At 44.0% G+C, this 26,481-nt stretch overlaps 1 long non-coding RNA gene across 1 annotated transcript; it reads left to right on the top strand.

Moving 5' to 3' along the window:
- The first annotated feature begins 2,442 nt into the window (after positions 1 to 2,442).
- LOC135903257 (uncharacterized) lies at positions 2,443 to 10,054 on the top strand. The gene is made up of 3 exons (XR_010564769.2): positions 2,443 to 2,557; positions 4,061 to 4,197; positions 9,295 to 10,054. It is a non-coding gene; the product is annotated as an uncharacterized lncRNA (long non-coding RNA).
- Positions 10,055 to 26,481: the final 16,427 nt, after the last annotated feature.

The following is a 26,481-nucleotide window of genomic DNA, read 5'->3' as shown; positions in this document are numbered from 1 at the left end:
CGTTTATTGAGCTTAATTACTCGCAGGGGCCTCTGATCAAGGAAATTAACAAAAATAAAACATTAGCTGGAGAGCTTACGGCAGGCATTACTAAATCATGACCAGGGAGCTTACTGCTAACCGTTGCTTTCTACCGTTACTAACGTATGGGGCCGAAACATGGAAGTTACCAAAGAAGCTTGGGAAGACGTTGAGGACCGCGCAACGAACGATGGAATGAAAATTATTAGGCATGATGATAATAGACTGGAAGACAGCGATGTCGATTAGAGAGTGAACGGGAATAGCTGATATACTGGTTGACATTATGAGGAAGAAGTCGTGCTGGGCAGACATTGCAATGCGTAAGGGAGAGAACTGCTGGTCTATTGGAGTTGCAAAATGGGTGCTAAGGGAAGGAAAGCACAGTCGAGGACGGCAGAGAATAATGTGGACGTGATGGAATCGGGAAACTTGAAAACACGTGGAACCAGTTAGCACAAGACAGGGGTATTGGAGATCGCTGGAGAAGCGTTCGTCCTGCGATGGACGTCAAAATAAGCTGATGATGATGATGATGTGACGACATCCATGCTAGCTTCGCGGCATGTCTTTCATGTTATGTCATGCATGCGTGCCATGCACGTTCTGATGGCTCGATTTCCGTCGATTGCGGGGGGGGGGGGGGGCGCTAGTAGCGGCGTAGCCAAGTGCGGCACACCAGGCACTTGTAAAGCTCACTAAAAGTAAAATTTTTGCTGCTATGGCAATGGCCCCGCTCCTTCCCCCTCCACGGTCAATTGGGACCCCCCCCCCCCTCACACGAAAAAATTTTCTGGTTACGCCACTGTGGGGAGGGGGGTGTAAGATTGCTCTAGACCCCTCCCCCTAACTTGTCAACGGAAACGGGGGACGGGAGGGCAGCTGCCGCCGGGCCGCAAACCTTAGGCAGCCCAATTAACGGCTGCATTTCCCTTTGGACGTGAATACTGCATTAATGCCATTACACTGTAGGATTCGTGGCGGTTCGAGGGCATGCGACAATAAAAAAACACATACAGCCATCAGAAAGTCTTAGCTTGAGCAGATCTTTGGGAGCTGGGCAAGACTCTCACAAAAGAAAAAAAGCTTGGCACCCCTCTTACAGGCATTGTCAACTCTGGGTCCCACCGCTGACTGTACATTTCCGGTAAAAAAAATCACCCATGAACTCCTATCGGATTTGTCTAAGTGTGCGTAAGCATTGTGACTCTTCCTCATCTACACGCAGTCCATGTCGTTATCAATGTTATGAGACTTGATCCGAGAAGTATAAGCGCCAGCGCTGCGGCGACACGGGCTGCTCTGGTCGGCAGCGCAAGCAAAGTACTGCAGGTGGCGGGGCCAGGCGCGCTGGTGACGTTCCGTTCGTTTTGAGCCGTTATCGCTCTTTAGCCCTCCTCATCCGGGACGAACCATTATCAACCGTTCTCCGGCGGCGGCAGCTTGTGGCATGGCCGCGCGAACCGTATCTTGAAAGCGAACTGCATTGTGGACAGAGTGTGCCCATTGCTGAAAACTTCACGCGCTGTGTTCTCACCGTTTACTTCGCTTTGAAAACAGACGCGCGCACACCTATCTTGAAAGTGATCTGCGAAAAGCGCATCGTGCGGCATACGCTGAAAGCTTCGTGAGCGCAGTGTTCTCGCCGCTTCGGTCGCGTTGAAGCCTTGAAGCGAGAGCTAGCACGAAGGTGAATTCACTCGCTGCTGCGGGTTCTATATTGAAAGATATCGTGCGGTACGGACTGACGGACGGATGGTTTTTCTTGTTGGGGAAGTATAGAAATGCTTACGTTATAAAAAAAAATCGCAGGGTTCGCGAATTTCGCGATAAGAACCAACACCAACCTACTCCCCCACCCCCCGCTGAGCGATGCCGTCTTGATCGCCCCCTCCCAACCCCAGGAAAAGGGACACTACCTTTCTATCTCAGTTGAAGAAAGGATGATGAAGCGTTAACAACGACAATAACGGCATTTTCTAACGAGTTGTCTTATGGCCTCTGAGATTTGCGCGCGAAGCTGGCGCGCGCGAACCTGAGAGGCCATAATTGGCAGCTTAATAGCATAAAAAGACAAAGATAATGCCAAACGACACAACTAAAAATTCAAACAAAGAACTGATCTTAGCTATACTGCTTGGGGAAAAGAAATAAAAAATTAGACAGCCGTAACACACGCCACTAAAGCCACCACCGCCGGCATAACGCGGAACCAACTGTTGGCAACATTCATTCGCGCGTCATTGCTTCGTCCGCGTCGTCTCCGCAACGAGAGCCGCCATCTTCTCGCGCCTAACGTTTTGTATGGTTTTGTTCTCTGGAATCCGCGCACACAGCTCATCGGTGTTTGCACGTCTGCTCGGCGTCGCAATGCGGCCTGCGTCATTTTCTGGTGCTCGCGCAATCGGTGTGAAACATGTCGCATGTGAAATGTTTGATAGAAGTGCCTCACGTCCAAGTCAAGCCGCCGTACGGGTGTATGGCTGTGCGCCCCGCTCTCGGAAGCGTCGACGGGTTTCCGGCATGCGGATTTCAGGTACGTGCAAATGCGTTTCGCCCTCCTATTGAGCTCCGGAGCAAAGCGTGCAATATTTCATGTGAAAGATGCAGTGCCCGTGATCATGGTGTGAATTTCGAGCGGCAAACGAGAACTTTGGCACTTAGAGCACACCGCGGCTGCTAAGTCAGCGTGGAAATTGTTTTACGTTACCGTAATATGTTGCTGTCAGTCTAATCTGCGGCTTGTGGATAGCTAGCCCATTGACGTTTGCTTGTGGCAGCGATAGGTGTATAAATGGAAGCGGTAATAATTTTCGAGAGCAGAGTTTTTTCGCTCGATGTTTGGTCGTGTTTATGGCGTTATGAAAGCTAGAAAACTAAATGGCTTGATCGTGCTTAGTTCCAACTCTAAGGGGCGTAACGTTGGCGCTGTATATGTTTGTTTTCGGTGTCACGAGTACCACTTTCATGCTTTTGTTGCATGAGAGTGGTAGCTGCTGCGTGCCGTCTGGGTAGAACACAATAAAAGCAATTTCCTCACTCATACGTATGCAATGTGAGGTAACAAAATTTCCAGCGTTTCATTCGGAGCGTAAATATCCAGTATAGTTTAGTAAGAAACTCAAATTCTGTGTTAGCTTAGTAGGCGTGAAACAAGTGAAACTCGCATTCCTTTTTGAATTGTTCGCCCAAACTGCACCGCCCCCAGATGCGTCATCGGGTAATTGACAGTAGCTTCGCTACGTGAGTTGTTTTATGCGCCTATATTGCCCGGTTAAGTATCCTGTTCATTTATGCTGACGCTCGTTCATCTTGATTTTAAGCGGTTACTATCCCCGAGTACCGGACGATGCCAAACTTGTGAGGTGTAGCAAACGCGGGAAATTCAAAGTGGCGTGGCTGCAAGGCCCTGTTTTTACGTTTCTTGCATTCAAAGCCAACAGACACAGTATCACTGATTTATTTTCCATTTCTGCTGTACTTGATCAATCTAATGTGACAACTGCATCTGCTCTTTAATGTTCTCCATTTACTGTGTATTCAGCTTGGCTGCCACCTTCTCTTCAGAGGATGCCGCTGTGATAGCTCTTTCGTATAGCACATGCCTCTAGGCCCTTGTGTTTCAAGGGCTCCCGCGAGGCAGCAGTGCTCCAAGTAATTTTACCATCCTATATATTTTCTATTTTGCATCATTCTTCCACGATGTATTTTAATGTTAATAGTATTTGTCATTAGTCATCGCCATAATGTTATAGCACGTAGATTTTACGCACTTCACATCGACAATTTTTAGGCCAGTTTACAGCAAAGTCACATCTTCCATAATACATCGTCAACATTACCACTTGTCATGGCGCTCTTTGGCCAAACCTGGCCCTTGCGCCATAAAACACCACACATCACCATCATCAGCTTGGCTGCCAGAAAATGCTTGAATTTCTTTCAGTATCCAAGTGACGAAATATTTCACTGACGGCTGTGTGTGAAACACGCAAGATGACAAAACTGATAGCGAAATGATGAGATATTTCTTTTATAGCGTTTGGACTCTACTTTTGGTGAGGATGTCGATCGACCTTGGGCCTGGCGACAGCACACCCGACATCGCCAAAGTGCAGCCTATCAGTTGAGTGCCCCCGAATGGACCATCAACATTGGAAAATGAAGCAGAGCCAGGTAGGGGCAATTTTTCCTTTGGAACAGAATACTGACAGCTGCCTCTTTTTTTAAGAACTAAATAACATATTTACAAACCAATCCTTTCTCTTTGTGCAGCCTACATAGAATTGTTTTTTGCTTGTTATACAGACCTTCAGAAAGCAGTTCTGAACCCTTTTTGCATGCACAAATAAATAAAGAGGAGTGCACTTTCTGAAGAAATTGATGCACTGAAATGTGCGTTCGACACACAGTGAGATGCAAAATAACCAACAACTTTAAAGCGGTAAAAAAAATTTGAAACATGTTCTAACATCATAGCCCGCCTTGGCATACGGATCTAAATATAACAGCAACGGAGGTGCATGCAGAGAAGTGTTTGTAAATGTTTGCAAGATATGTACATTGTCTAAGAAATTGTTTTTATTTACTTGGAGCTTCTTGGTGCCATGGCAGTGCAGTAAAAGCTCAAAATGATGCCCCTGCTCCTAATAAAGCACTTTTAGATTTTAAAATTAAATTATGGGCTTTTACATCCCAAAACCTAAAGTTTTGGTAACCTGGCTTCTTTAATGTACACCTGAATCTAAGTGCATAAGCGGTATTGCATTTTACCCTCATTGGAGGGCAGCTGCCATGGCCTAGATTGAAGCTGGGACCAGCATGACTGAGCAGCATGGCATCATAGTAAGTGGGCTATTACACCAGGTCAAAATGAGAAATACTGCTTAGAACTACCAACTTCTTGGCTCACAAGCACTTTGCACTAAGTTAAAGGAGTATGTAGTACTGTCAGTGGCCGTTTATGTACCAATTTCTTTTTAACCTGACTCCATTATTAAAGTGCGAAGCTTCAATTAGTCAAAACCAGCCTAAATTACAGAACCAGCTCAAAACACGCACCATGTATAGCTGGATTTGGACATGAAAATGGAGTCAATTCATGTCGCCGAAAATGGCGGTGGCAGTCACACTATTTCATGCATTTTGCCTAAAACATAGTCAATAATAATTAATCAATTTCTAAAATATTCTTTTCAAAAAGTTTTTTTCAAGCATGAAAGGAGGAGCCAAATGGTGTTCAGGTGCACGAGCAGTTAGTTGCACGGCACTTCTTGCATGTGTTCACTGGCTTCTTTCTAGCTTGAAAGAAAAATTTGTTGCACCTATTGAGCAGTAGAAAGCTGGATTGGGAATTTTTCACGATGCTCTACAATTTTCGCACTGACAATTTTGCTTTGAATATAATATTTGAGCAGTTAAGTAATCGTTACTAACTAATTAACTAATTAGAAGAAATGTAAGAATTGGTTTCACTTCCTCAAAACGATGGCAAACGACATTGCCTTGGTGCTGTCCAGCTACGTGGCACTTGTACATATTTAAAGCTTGCACATGTCATACAGACCACCTGGTAATTACAAGGCATATATAGAAGTGGCTAAGTTGTGTGAGCCAGCCATATGTAGCAAATCATGAGAAACAGCCATGTTTCTTTCACTTAAGGGCATGATAAGATTTACATGCTCGACACCTTGCATCAGTGTGTTCTAGGCCTGTTCGTAGTTTAGCTGCTACATAAACAATATTTCTCCACATGTAAGCTCATATGCATCTTTCAAGTATATTGACCCGTGTGTCCAAAATAAACCATCCTCGCGCTTCCTTCATTATGTATACATCTGTTGCTGTGCTAAATTTTTAACATGCAACTGCACAAATTTTCATCTAGTTTACATATTTCCTAGTTGTTTGGTGGCTTTATTTCTGAACAAGTTCTTTTCGTTAAACCCTGTTGCACACAGCAGTACACAGCATTTCTGCCTAGAGTGGGAATTGTTTTTTTTTTCAGATTGACATAAATACACCTTGCCTGGGCAATGTAACGCATTCCACATAACACGGCCCTGCAATAATGTTTCATATTGCATTCCAGCAACATACAGAACTGTTTACTTACCAGATTAGAATATGTATAAGTGTTGGAAGTAACAGAACTCGAAGAAGCCAGCAGATAATGAGGCCAAGGAAAGCATAGAGGAACATGTTTTAAGTTTTTTATATGAAGTATAGAAATGATGAATTCTAGGTAAGTGAAAGTGGATTAAAAGATATCCACCTCTTGGTGGGGAACGGACCCATAACCTTCACATTACGCATGTGATATACTAACCACTGTGGTACTACGGCCGTGTTCGAGCGTCGACAATCTGAGGGGCCATTGTGGACGGTTGAATGCTGCCTCGGTGGCACAGTGGTTAGTGCATCGCATGCCTAATGCAAAGGCTGTAGGTTCGTTCTCCCCCCATGCCTGTTTTTTTTACCATTTTCATTTCCTTTTATCATTTCTACATTTAAATAGAAAATTACAAATAAGTTTCCACGTGCCTTCCCTGGCATCTTCCAGCTGTGATTCAGAAAAATTTTGACCCTCAGTATCCGTTCTTCTCGTTTGGAAGAACAGGAGCTTCATTTTAAAAATAATGAATTCACCTTGTTCAGCATCTCAATGTGGTCTCAAATCTTATCACAGCATGTGTATTATTAAGTGAAGTTTTTGTTAAGATGATATAGCATGGGACCTAATTAGTAGCCTTTGTGTACAGATATATGACTAGTCTAATAAATAGGAGGATTTTAAGAAGCACTTCTTACATGGTCTGAGCATGTGTTTAAAAAAACTAATCTAGCATGATTTCAGGCATAGCTGTTGCCCCTGAAAAATATTTGGATCATCTGCATTGGCATTGTTTTTAGAGAGCACCAATACTGCTTTGATAGAAGTAGCCTCGTGGAACATGAAGCATCGCTTCTTGCTTAGTCAAGGAAATATTATCTGCATATCTGACGTGCATGTGTCATATGCTCGAATGCTGTTTAAAGGCTGCTAATAAGAAAATTACTTCACTTGCCTTCCAGAGATTGCTTCAGTAGTATATGCTACTCGATCATAAACAATTTACCAGAGTGAACTTTCATCACAGTTGGCTTTGCAATGTTTATGCAAAATACAATTGCCTACTAGACATGTGACTGCACTAAAACTTGGAATTAATGACCAGTAAGATTTGTGGGACCAGCAAAACTTAGTTTATTACTCCAGAACAAAATGCGAGGCACTTCGGTTATTTCTGCCATAGAGTTTCTTACAGTAATTACTAGAGGGAACTCTGGCGCTGCAGTCGTACCACCATGGGAATGATGGGAAGCACATGGATTTGTCTGATATTCGTGCTTGTGAATTCAGACGTTCTTGTGGGTTCGTATATTATACGCTATATAAATCTTATTGTCGTAAATTTCAGCGCAGTCTATACTCTTCGAAGTGCAGAAGACGGCGCCAACACGCAGAATTGCTATTAATTGCAACGATTGAGCTTGTCCAGGTAGCCAAATCGAAGTGCACCAAGCGTCTCAAGGCACTAATATGCCCGCGATAAATTCATCAGGGCGTTGCACTCGCTTGTCGTTACATGCCTCCGTCGCTTAATGGTTTCAATATCAGACTTAGTTCCTGTGTTTGAATCCTGTCGTCGGACGATTTTAATGTTTATTTATTTATTACACAGTATATTGTTGAAAATGACTAGAATACAAAGTCACAAAGCCGTTTGAAGCCAAACAGACGAAGTTTAGGCAAATCCATGTACTTCCCATAATTTCCATGCTGGTACAGCCGTTCTTGTTTGATCTCCTGTGGACACTAACGTCAGAGTTCCCTCTAGTAATTATTGTACGAAACTCTGATTTCTGCGCCTCGCTCGTGCAGAAGCGGCACCACACCTGCTGCGTAAACATGCACTGCCTTTCGGCCGAGTGCAGGGAATGCTGTGAACTCGCCATGTACATAGCCTGCACTAAGTAAAACAAATCACAACGTGCAGTTGCTACCACGTTGAACTGGTGGAATGAGTAGTGAAATGCAGTACCTGCTGAACTAGTTCAGAAAGTGCGGGTTAATCAAGTGGAGATTATATAGCAACAGAAGTTGAGTGATTCTGCATTACATTCACGAAATATACTTCATGATACTTTTCCATTTATTTCCTCAGTTATTAAGAATCCCTTTTGCATTGTTGGACAAAACTACAGAATGCCAACATATTTTCCAGCATTCACTGGTAGCAAACATGTCAAAACATGTTCTAGTGTCTGGATTGCCGCTTTAGCTGTTAACCCCCAACTTAATTCCGGAAAATGTACCAAATGTTTTACGTACTCAATTTTCGGTGTCATTCTCTTTCTAAAAATATATTACTTCATTGGTCTCTGGTTAGAAATAACACAAAAATAAGAGCTGCTCTTGAGGGCAGCTTTCCCTCAATGCCGACTGTAACTCATCTTTGACAACAAGAGGAGCATAACGTCGGGCAGAAAGAGTGCAACTAGTCATTGGCGATATTGGTACTACCTCCAGTCACTAGTACAGCTTGTGATCAATGGTTAAAGGTTGCGACTTTGTTGCTGCCCAATTTTAATTCTGCAGCTGTTACACTTGGGTGTAGCATGTGTACGTACGTGTGCATGCATTAAAATGACTTCACGCTAGAGCAAAGCAACTAGTGCAGAGAGGCATTAGTCATCTTTATATATTTGCTTTGTAAAGATGCACTAACATTATCTTTTGCAATATATACTTGGCGCTCATTGGCCAAAGATGCCCTTGTGCTACTAAAACCTACCAATTAATTCGCTTTTTGCAGTAGCAGGTGCTTATTCCTTTTCAGGATCGGTCTGTGAGTTCTAATGTGTTTTTCTTGAACTGTGCAATTCCCACTCACAGGACTGCATGTCATCTGAGGTGTTCCTTTTTCAATCAAGAATGTTGAGGTTGTGTTTGTGAAACTCGATTTCTTGCCTCAAACGAGCTTGTACAAACTGACCAAGCTGATAATTCTACCTGCTTATATAATAAATGTGTTGCGGTTATGAACCCTCATAATGAATGACACACAGTATAAAAATTTTATCTAATAAAACAATTTCATGAAAATTTTCATGTTTTTCGCGTTCGTGTTCACTTCTCTACTCTCGTGTCCTGTCTGCATGCCTCACCTCTTTTTTTGCATATTAAATATCGTATAAACTTAACCATGCTTTTTTACCACAATGCAGGGGGAAAAGGTTCCGGTAACACTGCATTCAGTATGGTGGCCCAGACGTGTATGCAAGCAACCTCCTTCATGTGGACCAAGAACTACTCTGCAGTGTCTCGCAGACTTCCATGCGAAGCCCTCAACATTCTCGTCTCAGTGGAATGGCTGCTCATCTATCTGCGTGTCCATCACCAAGATGGCCAGTTGTAAAGCTCCTGTACCCGTTTAAGACAGCTTAATGATTTTTTTTATTTAGTTTTCATGGTTGGCCGTAGAATCTTAACATTTTTGATGTTTCTAACGTTTTTACCTGGCCCAAAGTGGTGCAGTAACTTTAAACCAGTGTAATGTATTTAAGTGATGCTCACTCTAATGCCTATCTGGTTTTGTTTGTGTTTAAGAAATTTGAATGTCTGATGAGGTAACAGCATTTAAACTTGTCATCGTGGCTCTTTTCAGTGAGCTGCTAGGAAATAAGATGCAAAACTTATCACACGCCAGTTGTAGCATTTTTGTTTTCAAGACTAAAGTATACATGTTTCAAAAGATGGAAAGTGGGGAAAAAAGCCTCAAGAACATAATCATCCTAGGATTGTCATGTCCTTACAACTCTGCAATGACTAATGCCTCATACATCTTGGGAGCACATTGGTCGCAATGCCTACAGGTATACTTGATAAGAGAATAGCTTGCACTCAGATTTGCCACGCAGTTGATGGCTGATAGCTTTTGTTTGTCGTCGTCATGTTATTACTATGTATTCAATATTCATTTACATGTGCTGCGGTTTTTCGCAGTCACACACACACACACACACACACACACACACACACATATATATATATATATTCGTTTCAATAAAAATTTAGTTGAGAGTTAGCGCTCATCCTGTCTGCTTCTAGTCTGTGTCCGTGTCACTTCGGGCTACAATCCAATATCGGGTTACTGTACCAACTTGCCCAACTTTTTATCCTTGTGTTAAAGACACACTCAGACTTGTTCTTACTTATGTGACCGGTTATTTTTGTGCTTTATAATAAGATGCAGTGCTTTTTAAATGAAAACATGTGATAGTTTGTAGTGAGGTTATTTAAAAAAACTGTTCTGCTTAAAATTTAATTGAGCAAGCCTGTGCCATTATTCGGTGCTTATGTCTTTGTATTGGTATGGTTTTACTCATCTTCCTTTTTACTTTTAAAATGTGCAAACATTATTATGTAACCATTTCTCTTGAATGAAATAAATACTTCTACATTTCGTCACAAATTTTACAATGATTTTGTTCAATTAGGTAACCTTAGACTAGCTGATTGTTATTCTGGTAGCTTAACTTACAATGCCTGTAGAATATTCAATGCAAGCACATGGTGAAAAATACACTAAGTTATTGGGTATAAGCAGGTCACTGTCAGTAAATGGAGCATACGTATATTTCAGAAAATAGTGCATGCTTACATATTGAACAGCATGCACAGCTACACATGCTGTTTTGTTCGTAAATGCTGAATGATTATTCGACGTGGAAGCACTTTGTTCTTGGGCTTTCAGTGCTACCTTTAAGTCATATATGTGAAGGTACTAGTAGAAGCATCCCGTGGAGATAAATGACAACTTTGATGAATAGAGGTATAAAATATGTGCTTAAAACGGCAAAAAACTGCTTGACAGGCAAACGTATGCTTCTGTAGTACTGCACTTGTTACCGTCGCCAATACATGCATTGCTTGCGCTCTATTGCATTCAATATGAGCTACAGCAGCGAGCTGTGGTGTCTTTCCCTCCTGGTCGAGCTGGTGTTGCGAAAATTTTTGACCAAGAAAAGGAGGTTTTTAATCATTTCTGAAATGCATGTAACTATGCTTTTGGCTGTGTGCTGTTTCCACGGAGTTATAAGTACTGGTGCACCAAGGTGCGGGAGATCCTGTGTCCTTAGTGCAGCGAGCATTGTTATTGCGCTCTGCATCCTGCCGGCAGTGTACTATCACTGCAGAGGAAGATTACGAAAGCATGGCGTGTGTGCCTTGCTGCAATGGCGAAACCTTAAATTGTTTTCCTGAAAGGGCCGCACGTTATGCTTCCACATGACGGACCAGAAGCGCAATATGACGACGCCTCACAGATTCTGGCTCATACTGAACAAGGTAGTACCATAGCTAAGGCTAGGCAGCATTCACAACAGCTAGACTGCCCATTAACTACATGGCTGTAGTGAACGCTAAAATACTTGCAGGGATAACACCCTTTTGGAAGGGTGTTGTCACATGCTACACCCATATTGAAAGGGTGGTTGTCTGTGTTACACCCCATATAGAAAGGGTGTTGTTTGCTTTACACCCATAGGTGAGGTGACGTCACATTAACACCCCTTCTTTTGTGGGTTGTTAATGTGCACCCTTTGGTTGGGGTGTAGCAATACACCCAAAAAGGGTGTCACCCATGGGACAAGCCATTTACACCCTTAAGGGTGTTAAAATTTTTAGAGGGTAAGGAAAAAATGGTGCGACAATCGCTGCGCAATGAATTGCCGTACTGACCTGCGGAATGTAGAGCAGATTTCTGGTTAGTGACATAGCCAGGCTGCGTCCATCGTGCCCACCGAAGACGAACTGGTGAGGTCCTTCCTTCATAGCGACACGGTGAGGTGACATCACGCCATTAATGCCAAGTGGCGTCGCTAGCAGAGTCACGTTGTCAGGAAATGCCGTCGCTGTAATTATGTCGGCGGCAAAATCGGGACGTAGTCGACAGGTCGTCGATGACGCCACCAGCTTGCCGACACGTGTAGCCACTTGTTCCCGTAGATGCGACGAGCTGCAGAATGCAGAGCAGATTTCAGGTTAGGGAGATAGCCAGGCTGCACCCGCCGTGCCCACTTTCTATTATCATGGCGTTGGCATTCCTTGGCCACTTCGGGCCCATGCGCCAGTAAATTCCAAAAATTATAATCATCGAGGGTCACTCGCAGCTGTCCAAGAACAAAAACTGAGAGCAGCTTGAAGAACGGTCTGCGAAGCGAACTGCACGGAGAAAAGCTGCGCTTTCCCGACCTCATCGAATCGACTGAAACTCTAAGTTCAACGTGTGAAAGAAATTGGTTATCGTTCACGTTTTCAAAACTTTTAAAATGTCAGCAATCGAATTGGAGACCGTCATCGATGTGACAAAGTCCGACGTGCATTAAAGAATCTGGGACACGTGCCGCTTCGGCAGCATCCGCTTTGGCTAGAATGTTTTGATTCGGGTCAATGTCCTGCGTCTAAACCTTATTCAGTAAAAGCATGGGAATGCTGTTCTCGGCGATATAAAAATTTTACAATGGGAAGAATGGAAAAAAGACTTGCTATTATTAATTCTCCCAACAAGTGATAGTATTTTCTGCCGTGTACATAAAATGGCCAATATACTGGCATATGGCTTGATCAGACTCATATGCTCTTGGATCTGCTCTCAGTCCGCTAAAAGAGATAGGATAATACAATTCATTCTTCGCCTCGGCGAGATATCTACCTCGGCACGATGTTGCACATAGAATACGAAAAACAGCGAACCATGCTTTATAGAGGGTACGAATAGGCAGAACTATCTATATCAGTAATGAAACGCGCCACGGTCTGAGGGTGTTATCTGACTGGCTGGTAAAACACAGAAGCATAATCTGAAGCAGGCATTTCAAGTACGTTCTCTTCTAAAATAAGACCGAACTAACACCGGCTGAAAGAAACCATCCGTAAATGACTTTTAATAAGGCTTATGACAGGGCGTCTCAATCAAAAGCAAGGTCGCCATTCTCTAGTAAGCTAGCTAAAGCAATCTCCAAGTAGACTTTGCACTGCATAACATAGAACTCCTTCGGGCTCACAATCGTAAACGCCATTCTTCGGTATTATGATTCCGTATTCTCAAGTAATAAGCACTTTAGAAACTGATTTATGGATGCACCGAGAATTACCTATCGCCATTGAATCACCGCAGTAGCAAAATTATTGACTTAGACCAAGCAAAAGTCTACATTTAGTTGGACCACATATAAAAATAAATTTCTCGACTTTGTAATAAACTTTTCAGAAGTTCATATAAAATTCAAGCAAAGCTACACAGGTTCACTGATCTTTCTGAATTCTTTGCGCAGATATCAGAAGTGGCAAAGTTAGGCAGCATATAAAAATATTTTAATAGAATTCGTCTATATTAAGTGAAGATATATTTTTGCCATCTATAGTTTGATCGGAAAGAGTCAGTAGATTATTTGGCTGCGCTTGTAGAATTTCCATGAATCTGGTACTGAGAATGTTCGATGGAAACGTACCCGTGGATACCTCTTAAGCTGCATTACAATTAAATGTACGAGCTGAAATGACACTATCGCATACGTAGTTAAAACCATTTATCCGACAATCCATTGGCACACTACCTACATAAACAATTTGTGTTGACAATAATTATACTGCACCATTCAGGAAACTAGTCCACGAAAGTGCGCATAACAAGCGGAGGAAACAGCCCAAATGCTCCTGCGCGCTACCTGGGGCATTGATTTACACTTAATGAATTCTTTGCGCAGATATCAGAAGTGGCAAAGTTAGGCAGCATATAAAAATATTTTAATAGAATTGGTCTATATTAAGTGAAGATATATTTTTGCCATCTACAGTTTGGTCGGAAAGAGTATTGTTTGTTTCTTTAGTATCCTGAAGTAATATTTACGTGCAACTTCACTCCTCACAAACGTGTAAGCAGACGCATCCCATAAGCACGAACCCAATATCCTTTTCTAAAAAACATACACGTGTTCTTTACGCTGGACAATGCCATTCAGGGCATTTGAATATGCCGTGTGTTTCACGAAAGGCTTTCGAAATTGGTTTAACATGGGCAACATGATAAAAGAAATTATATCCTCATGATTCCTTTTACTACAAAATTACACATTTGAAATACTCTCGATGTAGGGCTCACTCGACCATTTATCCACATTAGACCAGTTAACTTATTAACGAGAAAGCGTTGCGGTTTACGATGGCTAAAGTCAAAACAAAATACACCATACTGACGGGCGACTTCAATGCCAAGGTAGGAAAGAAGCAGGCTGGAGACAAGGCAGTGGGGGAATATGGCATAGGCACTAGGAATAGCAGAGGAGAGTTATCAGTAGAGCTTCCGGAACAGAATAATATGCGGGTAATGAATACCTTCTTCACAAAGCAGGATAGCCGAAAGTGGACGTGGAGGAGCCCGAATGGCGATACTAGAAATGAAAGAGACCTCATACTCTGCGCTAACCCTGGCATCATACAAGATGTGGACGTGCTCAGCAACGTGCGCTGCAGTGACCATAGCATGGTAAGAACTCGAATAAGCCTAGACTTGAGGAGGGAACGGAAGAAACTGGTACATAAGAAGCCGATCAATGAGTTAGCGGTAAGAGGAAAAATAGAGGAATTCCAGACAAGCTGCAGAACAGGTATTCGGCTTTAACTCAGGAAGAGGACCTTAGTATTGAAGCAATGAACGACAATCTTCAGGGCACCATTAAGGGGTGTGCAATAGAAGTCGGTGGTAACTCCGTTAGACAGGATACCAGTAAGCTATCGCAGGAGACAAAACATCTGATCAAGAAACGCCAATGTATGAAAGCCTCTAACCCTACAGCTAGAACAAAACTGGTGGAACTTTCGAAGTTAATCAACAAACGTAAGACAGCTGACATAAGGAAGTATATTATGGACAGAATTGAACACGCTCTCAGGAACGGAGGAAGCCTAAAAGCAGTGAAGAAGAAACTAGGAATTGGCAAGAATCAGATGTATGCGTTACGCGACAAAGCCGGCAACACCATTACTAATATGGATGAGATAGTTCAAGTGGCTCAGGAGTTCTATAGAGATTTATACAGTACCAGTGGCACCCACGACGATAATGTGAGAGAGAATAGTCTAGATGAATTCGAAGTCCCACAGGCAACGCCGTAAGAAGTAAAGAAAGCCTTGGGAGCTATGCAAAGGGGGAAGGCAGCCAGGGAGGATCAGGTAACAACAGATTTGTTGAAGGATGGTGGGCAGATTGTTGTACAGAAACTGGCCCCCCTGTACAGGCAATGCCTCATGACTTCGAGCGTACTGGAATCTTGGAAGAACGCTAATATAATCCAAATCTATAAGAAAGGGGATGCCAAAGACTAGAAAAATTATAGACCGATCAGCTTACTGTCCGTTGCCTAGAAAATATTTACTAAGGTAATTGCAAATAGAATCAGGAACACCCTAGACTTCCGTCAAGCAAAGGACCAGGCAGGATTCCGTAAAGCCTACTCAACAATAAACCATATTCACACTATCAATCAGGCGATAGAAAAATGTGCAGGATATAACCAACCTTTATATATAGCTTTTATTCATTACGAGACATCGTTTGATTCAGTAGAAACCTTAGCAGTCATGGAGGCATGGCGGAATCAGGGTGTAGACGAGCTGATGTAAAAATACTGAAAGATATCTATAGCGGCTCCACAGCTACCGTAGTCCTCCATAAAGAAAGCGACAAGATCCCAATAAAGATAGCCGTCAGGCAGGGAGATACGATCTCTCCAATGCTATTCACAGCGTGTTTACGGGAGGTATTCAAAGACCTGGATTTGGAGAATTGGGGATAAGAGTTAATGGAGAATACCTCAGTAACTTGCGATTCGCTCATGATATTGCCTTGCTTAGTAACTCAGGGGACCAACTGCAATGCATGCTCGCTGACTTGGGGAGGCAAAGCCGAAGGGTGGGTCTAAAAATTAATCTGCAGAAAACTAAAGTAATGTTTAACAGTCTCGGAAGAGAACAGCAGCTTACGGTAGGTAGTGAGGCATTGGAAGTGGTAGGGGAAGGCATCTACTTAGGACAGGTAGCGACTGCGGATCCGGTTCATGAGTCTGAAATAATCAGAAGAATAAGAATGGGCTGGGGTGCGTTTGGCAGGCATTCTCAGATCATGAACCGCAGGTTGCCATTATCCCTCAAGAGAAATCGTCCCTGTTTGTTTGCGCACAACAAGTATCAATATGAAATTGAGGACGACGCAACGAGCTATGGAAAGAAGAATGATAGGTGTAATGTTAAGGGATAAGAAAAGAGCAGATTGTGTGATGAAAAAACGCGAGTTAATGATATCTCAGTTGAAATCAAGAAAAAGAAATGAGCATGGGCAGGACACGTAATCTGGAGGGAAGGTAACCGATAGTCATTAAGAGTTACAGAATGGATTCCAAGGGAAGGAAAGCGTAGCAGAGGGCGGCAGAAAGTTAGGTGGGCGGATGAGATTAAGAAGTTTGCGGGGACGACATGGCCACAATTAGCACATGACCGGGGTAGTTGAAGAAGTATGGGAGAGGCCTTTGCTCTACAGTGGGCGTGACCATGATGATGATGATGATGATGATGATGATGATGATGATGCGGTTGTTTCCAATAGAAAACTTTCGGCGCACCTAGCGAGGTGCTCATAACCGTTTCCGGAATTGCGAATACTTGACGCTGCTTAGTTCCACAGTGCAATGAATTCCGGCTAATTTTATTCAGAAAAGAGAAAGTGAAGCGCAGGATGGAGCGCAACTGTCAAGCCCTCAGTAGATGCCCACGTGTGACGTCCCTGATTGCTGTAAATATCTGCACGGACGTCAAGCGAGCGTTGTTATCAAACCGCAAGGAGGGAAGAAACCAAATAGCAGAGGCCCTAGCATCAAGTTTTTGAAGCCGGAAGTGCAGCCATGTCGGTGTGTCATTTGCCTTCGCGGCTTCAATCGTCTCGCCAAAGCAGATAGGCGCGAGCGTTGAATTTGCTTTGCTACGAGTCGCCGGACACGTGTGCTGCAAGTTCTGTAACAGTTTTAGCTAAGCTGACATGCCCTTGTCATTTTCTGTGGCACGTTCAAGAGGACTGACAAAGACATGCGCCGTGATTACATGAGCGCCTCTGTAGCTGGCCGACAGTCATACACATATGCCCTAAACCGAACTTTCAAGCTTACTCACCACATTCCAAAGTCAGCTTGCCTCGCGAACAGAGTGCTGCGATAAAGACATGGGTGGAAATAAAGTTATTTTTTACACGCCTATACAGCGGCCGGGAGAGCTTCAGGAGCACCGTTCTTATGGCTGCGTTGATGTCTGGCACGCTAGCCCCAGCGACACTTTGCGAAAAACACCATGTGACTTCCGTCACACACTCTTCAACTGATGCGTGCAAGCATGGAGGAAGAAAAAATATAGCACGGAGCATTACGTCACGCAGCCAGACTTAATTGGCCAGCGAACCCTCCGTGAAGCAGCAGTGGTGGTCTAACACGTGACCTCTCGCGTCGAGGTTATGGAGCAAGAATCGAGATTTGCTGAGGCATTTGGTTCACAGAAGCTATGCGAGTAGTTATTATTCCTCGCGCTTGTTCGGCTGCCCTGCCGTCAACTTTGTGTAATTCCGTAAACGCTTAAGAGCTCGGATGGCGCGCTTGAAATCAGAACCAATCGCGTGGCTCCTTTGGTTAAAAAAGTGATTTACATAATTGCTTGTTTTGTGGCTAAATCAATGGTTTCGAAACCGAATCAACTTTTATTGTATGCCTATGTGCTAAAAGCATTCCAGAGAAAATCACTCAAACGATCCCGGTTTCATATTAAAATAAAGTTCCAACGCATTTCGTGAAACACCTCTTCTACTATTGCAGTTCATGCTAGTAGAGTGCGCGTTCCATTGAATTGTGACATCATGTGAGGAGAATCACGAAATTCGCACAATAGAACCGTTTCTACTCGTTGATCTCGCATAATGAACGCGGTTGTACAATCCGGAGTTCTGCCGGAGCGTACGCTGACGACATACGCTCCTACGAACACGGATAGCTCATCTGAGGGAATCCGAAAGTCACGTCACATCACTGCCTGCCTGAAAGCGCAAACAAGTGAAACCGAGACTTGGAGTTCATTGCCACTAGATAATATGCTTCATGGATGACTGTGTCTAAAAGTGCGCCCATAGTGTTCCTTTAACTTTCTTTAATGTCGGATCCGGCAGTGTTTATATGGAATTACATTAGAGGTATCTGGTCGCCTTTAGAATGTTTCATGATAGGATACGTCGAGCGTAAGCGCGCTGACCAGTTAAACGCACGTTTCCCCTCGCGTGAGTGCTTATTCTGTTTGTGTTGCACATCGTGCCCGTTTCGGAGCAGCCCGTGCAGATCGGCGTGCTCGTCGTTGCAGCAGCAACTGGCGCATCTGCTTCCATGACATCGATTTCTGCTTTCACAGCAACAAAAAAACGCATTACATTCGGAGCCCCGCAATTGGATGCTATGACAACGTCTGCTCATCGCAAATGGAGTAACGCTGTAACTACGCTTCGCTACCGATCTACTAAATGATTTGTGGAAATACGTTTGTGTATCAGCATTTTTCATATCGGCGAGAAAAGGGTTCGCAGTACCGAACAAGGTTTAGACGCAGTACGATGAGCCGAATTAAAACATTCTAGCCAAAGCAGGTGCTGCCGAGGCAGATTCTCTAGCAGATCCTTTGATGCACGCCGGGCTTAGTCACCTCGATGACCGTCTCCAATTCGATTGTTGACATTTTAATGGCTTTGAAAAGGTGAACGGTAGTCCTTTTTTTTTCGTAAGTTTAACGCGCACATTGTGATGATCCGATGCCGTCGGGAACATAGGGGTGACATATGCGCCTACGCTAGCATCGCGAGAATAGTTTGACGTGTGCTGCGAAATGAACGTCAACACATTTTGACGTCGTAAGGCCGCCTCCAGGATCCATTCTTAAAATGCACATATTGCTCAAATAAAAAGACAATATTACCTGTAGATGACCTTATTATAATCATCAAGGCACCTGTAGATATAGGAATTATGCTCTCATCATATGAATGTATTTTATAACTGTGGGTACACTTGAAGCTTCGAACATGAATCCTGTAAACTTTGCTCTTCGATTGGTATTTGATCCGAGATTTTTATATTCCAAGTTTCTAAGTATTCGTTCAGTTCGTACACTATAAAGGAGAACAGTGTTTCTTGCAGTATACAGGGAGAGAAATCAATACAAGTGGAGGTACGGTCGCGGATAGAATAAAATGGACCACGGGATCTCTGAAAACGTTCAATTCCCGAGCAGCCTGTAGCAGTAACCAGTACAACTGCCCACGACAATGTTGGTAGCACATTCTAGTCGAGGTCCAAAATGCAAATACAAGATTGCTTTGTGAGGTTGCGGAGATATTCAGCTTTTTCTTAGAATTCATGGTCCATAATATTGTGTCCGCGACTCTACTTCCAAATGATTCTGCTTAGGATGACAGTGGTTCTTTCACAAACAAATCAATTCTTTAGCGAACGCCTGGAGATAATTTCTGCACAACTTTTTCAAGTCATTGAAAAAACGTGCCTCACCCTAAGCTGCCTGTGAAGTTCTTTCCTTCATTTTGCAATCGAATTCTTTGACCGATATCGCCAAATTTATTTCCTTTCAAACAGTGCTCCATGCGTCAATATTGCGTTTTGCTCTTTCAACGACGGCTGCACACTGGTACGAGCATATGATGACGTACTGTACCTTTTTATCATTACTGTCATTGTCATGGTACGCTAATACAATCCCGTTTCCTTTATTTCTGTTTGAAAACGTTCTCAGTTGAAGTTAAGTTCAACTGTTAGCGGCATTACTGATGTCTACTAACGCAAATGAGCATTTTGCTGAAAACGGAGTCCAGGGAACCTTTACATTTGTCTTTGTTTGGAAATTACAAACATTGTATACTCGAATGAATAATCGAACTGTGTTTTTTTTCTTCAAATATTCCTATTCGACGCAATTCGAAAATTTTTCTGTTCGTATTTGAAACAGAACAGCGCGTTGTTCACGGGGACAAGCCGGGAGAAACGACACGGACGAGCGCTGAGACGTCGACGACACGCGTCGTTTCTCCCTGCTTGTCCCCGTGAACAACGCGCTGTTCTGTTTCAAATATGTCTCACCAACTCGCCCAAACGTCTGTTTCAGCGATTTTCTGTTCGCACGCCTTCAATTCATTTATTTCTTATACAGCCCCACTATGTTGACAACAGTGCCAGAGATAATAAAAAGTATACAAAGTGTTACAATGTGGCATACGCGCTCTTAATAAATGCTCACCAAGCCGGCATCTTAAATAAAAAAACAGACATTTTACAAACGTACGCACGGTCCACACCCACAAACGAGGCGCGGCAGCAGCTTTCAAATGACAGACGGCATGACAATGGCGACGCTGCCCGAAGCTCTGTCTCCAACTTTTCCTTTAAAGCGGACAACATGGCGGTGTTTGTGAGAAATTAAATCAACCGGCTGTGTTCGCGAATATGAAACAAGTAAAAAAGTCTCGAAGTGTGTCGCTGTTTAAGGGGTGTTTTGTTGAGGTATAGTTGTTCTAAGGAAAAGACCGCAACTGTTAAAAGGACAGGCACTCCGAAATAACACATCGAGGTTGTACAAGAGACGCAGAAGAAGATGAAGAAGACGACAGGCCAATGTCCACACCGTAACTTTGAAATTTTCGGCTCGCCTGAGGTAACTGAATGAAATCCTAAGCTCCTGAAAGACAGAGGCATTAGTCACATATTTTGAAGTAACTATAAAGTTTTGGCTATGAGTGTGAAACGGTGCCACAGGCAGACAGGTACCTCAGGGGAGGAAGGGGGGTCGGTAGGGCGCCCCCCCCCCGAAATTGGGACGCGGCCCCCCCCCTCACACGCCAACACTTCACACACCCATTCCTAAAGCGCCGCCAAATCAAAATTGAGACTTCACCGCTATTCGGCGGTCCACGTTTTGCTGCCGTTTTCCTTCCTTTTGAATAGAGGTGGTTATCGGCGCCTCCTGGGATCTGAATGCCGGTTTCCTCATCAATTCGGTGCCCGCGCGATTAACTCGAAATTCATTCAGTTGTCAGCATATCAAGTAATCAGCGCTTTAAATTTGGATTTATGAATATACCGAGGATTACCTATGGCCGTTGAATTGCCGCACTGGCAAAATTATTTTCATAGACTATGCAGAAATGTACATGTAGTTGTACGACATAAAAATATAAAGTTCTCTACTTTATATTAAAGTTTTCTTGAGTTCATATGAAATTTAAACAACTCTGCACAGTTTCGCTGATGAATAGTCAGTACACAAATTAGCTGCGCTTGTAGAATTTCAACAGATTTGTTATTGAGAATAGTGGTCGATGTCAACATACCTGTGGTTACGTCTTAATCTGTATTGCAATTGAATGCACGAGCTGAAATGACACTATCGCCCATGCAGTTCAAACCATTTATCCTACAGTAAATTGCCACATTACCTGCAGAAACAAATTTGTGTTGAGGATAATTGACCTGCACCATTCAGGAAACTAACCCACGTAAGTCCGCATAACAAGCGGAATTAAGAGCCCAAAGGCTCCTGCGCACTACTTGGGGCATTGATTTACACCTAATGAACTCTTTGCGCAGGTATCACAAGTGGCACAGTTAGGCAGCATATACAAATATATTATCAGAATTGGTCTATCGTAGGTGAAAATATAATTTTGCGCTCTATTGTTTGATCAAACAGAGTACTTGTTTCTTTAGTATCCTGATGTAATATTTACGAGCAACTTCACTCCTCACAAAAGTGTAAGCAGACGCAACCCGTATGTACGAGCCCATTAGCCTTTTCTAAAAGCATACACGTGTTTGTCAGGTAGGACAATGCCGTTCAGGGCATTTTGAATGTATCGTGTGGCTCACGAAATGCTTTCGAAATTGGTTTAAAATGGCCAACATGAGAGAGGAAATTGTATCCTCTTCGTTTCTTTTACTATAATGCAGTGGCGTAGCTAGGTCGTCTGGCACCCGGGGCCCATAGGTCTTCTGTCACCCCGCCCCCCGGGTGTAGCCGACGAAAAGAGGGGTGCCTTCAGACGTATATGACACCCCCCCCCCCTTACTGGCCCCTTGCACCCGGGGCCCACGGCCCCCCGGCCCCCCCTGTTGCTACGCCACTGCTATAATGTCATACATATGAAGATGGCTGGATGTAAGGTTCACTAAAGTAGTTGTCCACATTGGACCAGTTTCCCGATTAATGAAAATTCGCTGCGGTTGATTCCAATAGAAGACTTTCGGCGCACCTAACGAGGTGCTCATTACCGTTTCCGGAATTGCGAATACTTGAGGCTACTTACTTTTACAACGCAATGAATTCCGACTAATTTTATTCAGAAAATAGAAAGTGAAGCGCAGGATGGAGCGCAACTGTAAAGCCCTCAGTAGATGCCCAGGAGTGACGTCACTGCTTGCTGTACACAGCTTCACAAACGTCAAGCGAGCGTTGTTATCAAACCCCATGGAGGAAAGAAACCAAATAGCAGAGGCCTTGGCATCACGTTTTTGAAGCCGGAAGTGCAGCCATGTCGGTGTGCCGTTTCCATTTGCGCCTTCAATCGTCTCGCCAAAGTAGGTAGTCGCGAGCTATGAATTTGCATTGCTACGAGTCACCGGACACGTGTGCTGCCGATGCGAGTCACAACAAAGCCTACAAAAGTTCTGTAATAGTTTTAGCTAAGCTGAAGTGCCCCTGTCGTTTTCTGTGGCACGTCGAAGAAGGCGATGAAAACCCGCGCGTTGTTCGCATGAGCGTCTCCGTGGCTGGCCGACAGTCATACACATCTGCCCTAAACCGAACTTTCAAGCTTACTCACCACATTGCAAAGGCAGCTTGTCTCGCGAACATGGTGTGCTGCGAGAAAGACACGGGTAGAAATAAAGTTTTTTTTTTTTTACACGCCTACTCAGCAGCCGGGACAGCTTCAGGAGTGCCGTTCCTATGGCAGCGTTGATGCTTCGCACGCTAGTCCCAGCGATACTTTGCGAAAAACACCATGTGACTTCCGCCACACACTCTTCAACTGATGCATGCAAGCATGGAGGAAGAAAAAATATAGCAGGGAGCATTACGTCGCGTAGCCAGGCCTAATTGGCCAGCGAACCCTCCGTGAGGCAGCAGTGGTGGTCTAACACGTGAACTCTTGCGTCGAGGTTATGGAGCAAGAATCGAGATTTGCTGATGCATTTCGTTCATAGCAGCTATCCCAGTAGTTTTTATTCGGCGCGCTTGTTCGGCTGCCCTGCCGTCAACATTGTGGAATTCCATAAACGCTTAAGAGCTCGGATGGCCTGCATAAAATCAGATTTAGTCGCGTGGGTCGTTTGGTTAAAAGGGTGATTTGCTTAATTCGCATAATTGCTTTTTTTTTCTCAGGCGATGGCTGCTAAATCAAATCAAGTTTTATTGTATGCCTACGTGCTAAAAGCATTCCAGAGAAATCACTTAAACGCCTCACCTTTGAAAATAAAATAAAATTCAGACGCATTTCGTAAAACACCAGTTGTACTAGCATGGTTCATGCTAGTAGAGTGTGGTTCTCATTGAAATGTCACGTCATGTGAAGCGGCCTTACCGAAATCCCGAAATTCGCACAATGGAACCATTTGTACTCCTTGATCTCGCATAATGAACGCGGTTGTACAGTCCGGAGTTTTGTCGGAGCGTACGCTGAGGACATACGCTCTGAAGAACACGAATAGCTCATCTGAGAGAATCCGAAAGTGACTTCATATCACTGCTTGCCTGAAAGTGCAAACAAGTGAAACAGAAACTTGGAGTTCATTGCCGCTAGATAATATGCTTCATGGACGACTGTGTCTGAAAGTACGTCGATAGTGCCCCTTTCACTTTCTTTACAGGTACATTAGGGCCGATTTACGCTCTAGACGCCCATAGCCGATAGCCGCGCCGTAAGCGGGCGGTCCGCCAGTAATGGCCGAGCTGACGTCACGAGACGCGGTCGTGAACTTTTGTCTGCGTGAAGCGACCGCACAAATATGGCACTGGTTCGAAGCGAAGTGGAGCGCGAGGCCTAGGCGCCTAGGCTGCGGCGGCAGTTTGTTTTTTGTGTGGTTTATTTTGATCATCGCAAGAGCTGTTCTGCACCTGCAAAGCTATTTGTCGAATGCAGCAAGCCGCTGTACCCTTCCTGACCTCTTCAGCACGTGCGACCGCCAAAAGAAACAGACGGATAAGTGTTGTGTTTATGCAAGGATCGAAATGAATGAAGCCACCGATTTCGTGTGTTTTAGGCCGTTTTTTGCGTGCGCATTACAAACGCGAAGGCCATCGCATACACCTGTATTCTAAGCATGACACATGTTCAGTACGCACCAAAATGAAAAGATTGCGATCGCCCAACTCAGCGTATGGTGTTCGTAGGTGTCGTGTGTGCGTGCTTCATCGATACGAAGGCTGTACGTTTTTTCAGTGCTGGTTTGTGTTTAAGAAGTGATAATACGATGTGTAGCGATGAGCTTCATCGTCGTGTCATCTAAGTCATTCGTTATGTGCTGTTTGTGCCTTGTTTCGTGAGAGCTGTTTTTCGGGCTGCGATGCGCATTGGTGACCGCGAATACGTACAGAACGTTCGAGCGCCATAGTCCTTACTTTTATGCAGTGTATTTGTATTGTGATGTGTACGTGCAATGTGTCACAGTGGTGCTAGGCGTATAAGTGTTCGTTTTATGCAATATGCATATGCTCTGAAGCCAACCATGCATACGCGTTGGGTGCGAGTTTTCATTCCGGCCCTTTCTGCATCGTTCACGTATCTTGTGTGTACTTTCCGAAGTTATTTCTATGCTCTGAAGGTGTTTATAATCGGTGAGGGCAATATAGGGAACAGCTTAAAAGTTACATGCGTACATGCGCGCTATCGGGAAATTTGGACGCGCATATGCACTTTCTCATGAACGCAAATTTCGGGCACTCTTCATTTTGGTCATGTGGACATTGGTGTGAACATCAGATGTCCTGAGGCATACTTATAGATTAAGCAAAGTATACATTTTTATACTGAGAGATGTGAGCGCCGTGCGTGTGTAAGAGAGAGAGAGAAAAAAACATTTATTCGCACCATCGAGGTGGTTGCTCTTGAGGTCGAGTGGGTGGGGTCCTCATTCCAGGACTCCACTGGCCGTGGCTGCTCGACGTACTTGCTGGACGAGAGCTTCTTGTCCCGCCTGGGTATCGCCGGTCAACTGTACCTCCCACCGCTCAAATGACGTGCTAGGCGTCTTTAGGTGTTGAGGTTTGCCCTCGCACCCCCATGAGATGTGAAAGAAAGAAATTCAGCTGCTTGTTAGTGTTCGAGTACACACTCTTTGTGCCAACACCAATGGCTCTGTATGACGAGCACATAATGTGTGAAAACTAGATACCTCATTTTGATTCTTGACAAATTTGCATGTTTTTATAAAAAGCCATACGCACGTAACAAAGTATGACGATGACAAAACAACCGGTATGGTCAATATATGATTCGAGGATTGTAGCAGCAGAACTTAAGGAACACGAACACTAAAGGAACCACTGCACGAGAACGCAGCTGTACTGTCAAATGATCTTTAACTGAAATTGCCACTCTTATTTATTTGGTCGCCATATCTCTTATCTATCTGAGGCTGTCTCAAAAGGTGACTTCCTTTCTTGTCAAGGCGACTGACGGTGGGCTTAAACATTTCGCCCCTGTTTTACTTATCTTAAATTCCTCAAGGATCTCCCGAGTAAGCCTATCGTTCATTTTCAGGACTTGCACTTCATGAAATGTGGGGGTGCATGTGCTTACTTGACTATCTTGTCCATTCTTGTTCATTTCGCAACGTTTGCAGTGAGAGGCCAGATAGTTGCCAGGGGTCCCTGAAAGTCATGATGCGTGCTATCTTGTTCGACCTTTAAGGCAACTTCCTGTTCGCCCTATGTATTGTTTTCCACAGGACAGGGGGGATGGTGCACACTACGGCTTTGACGCAATCGCAGTATCTGCTCTGGGGCATGATCTGGCATTGTGGTTTTTTTTTCCTGGTTCACTTGTGCGCACACACTGGTTCCCTTGTTTGGTGCTGAGCCCACTACTTGGACGCCGTGTCTTTCACTGATCTTGATGAGATTTTGGGTCAGTCCATGCACATATATAACTTTTGCAGAATTACTTTTAGAATCCGCAACTTTAAGTCCACTTTTGTTTTCTTGTTTTCTTTTAACCTTCTGTACGAGGCCTTCAGCTATGCTGCGCAGCAGTAACACGTAGTACCCTGCATTTT

The sequence above is a fragment of the Dermacentor albipictus genome, chromosome 2, assembly GCF_038994185.2.
Source record: "Dermacentor albipictus isolate Rhodes 1998 colony chromosome 2, USDA_Dalb.pri_finalv2, whole genome shotgun sequence".
NCBI classification, from domain to species: domain Eukaryota; kingdom Metazoa; phylum Arthropoda; class Arachnida; order Ixodida; family Ixodidae; genus Dermacentor; species Dermacentor albipictus.
The sequence above is the reverse complement of the archived record's forward strand: the minus strand, read 5'-3'. Positions and strand labels throughout refer to the sequence as shown.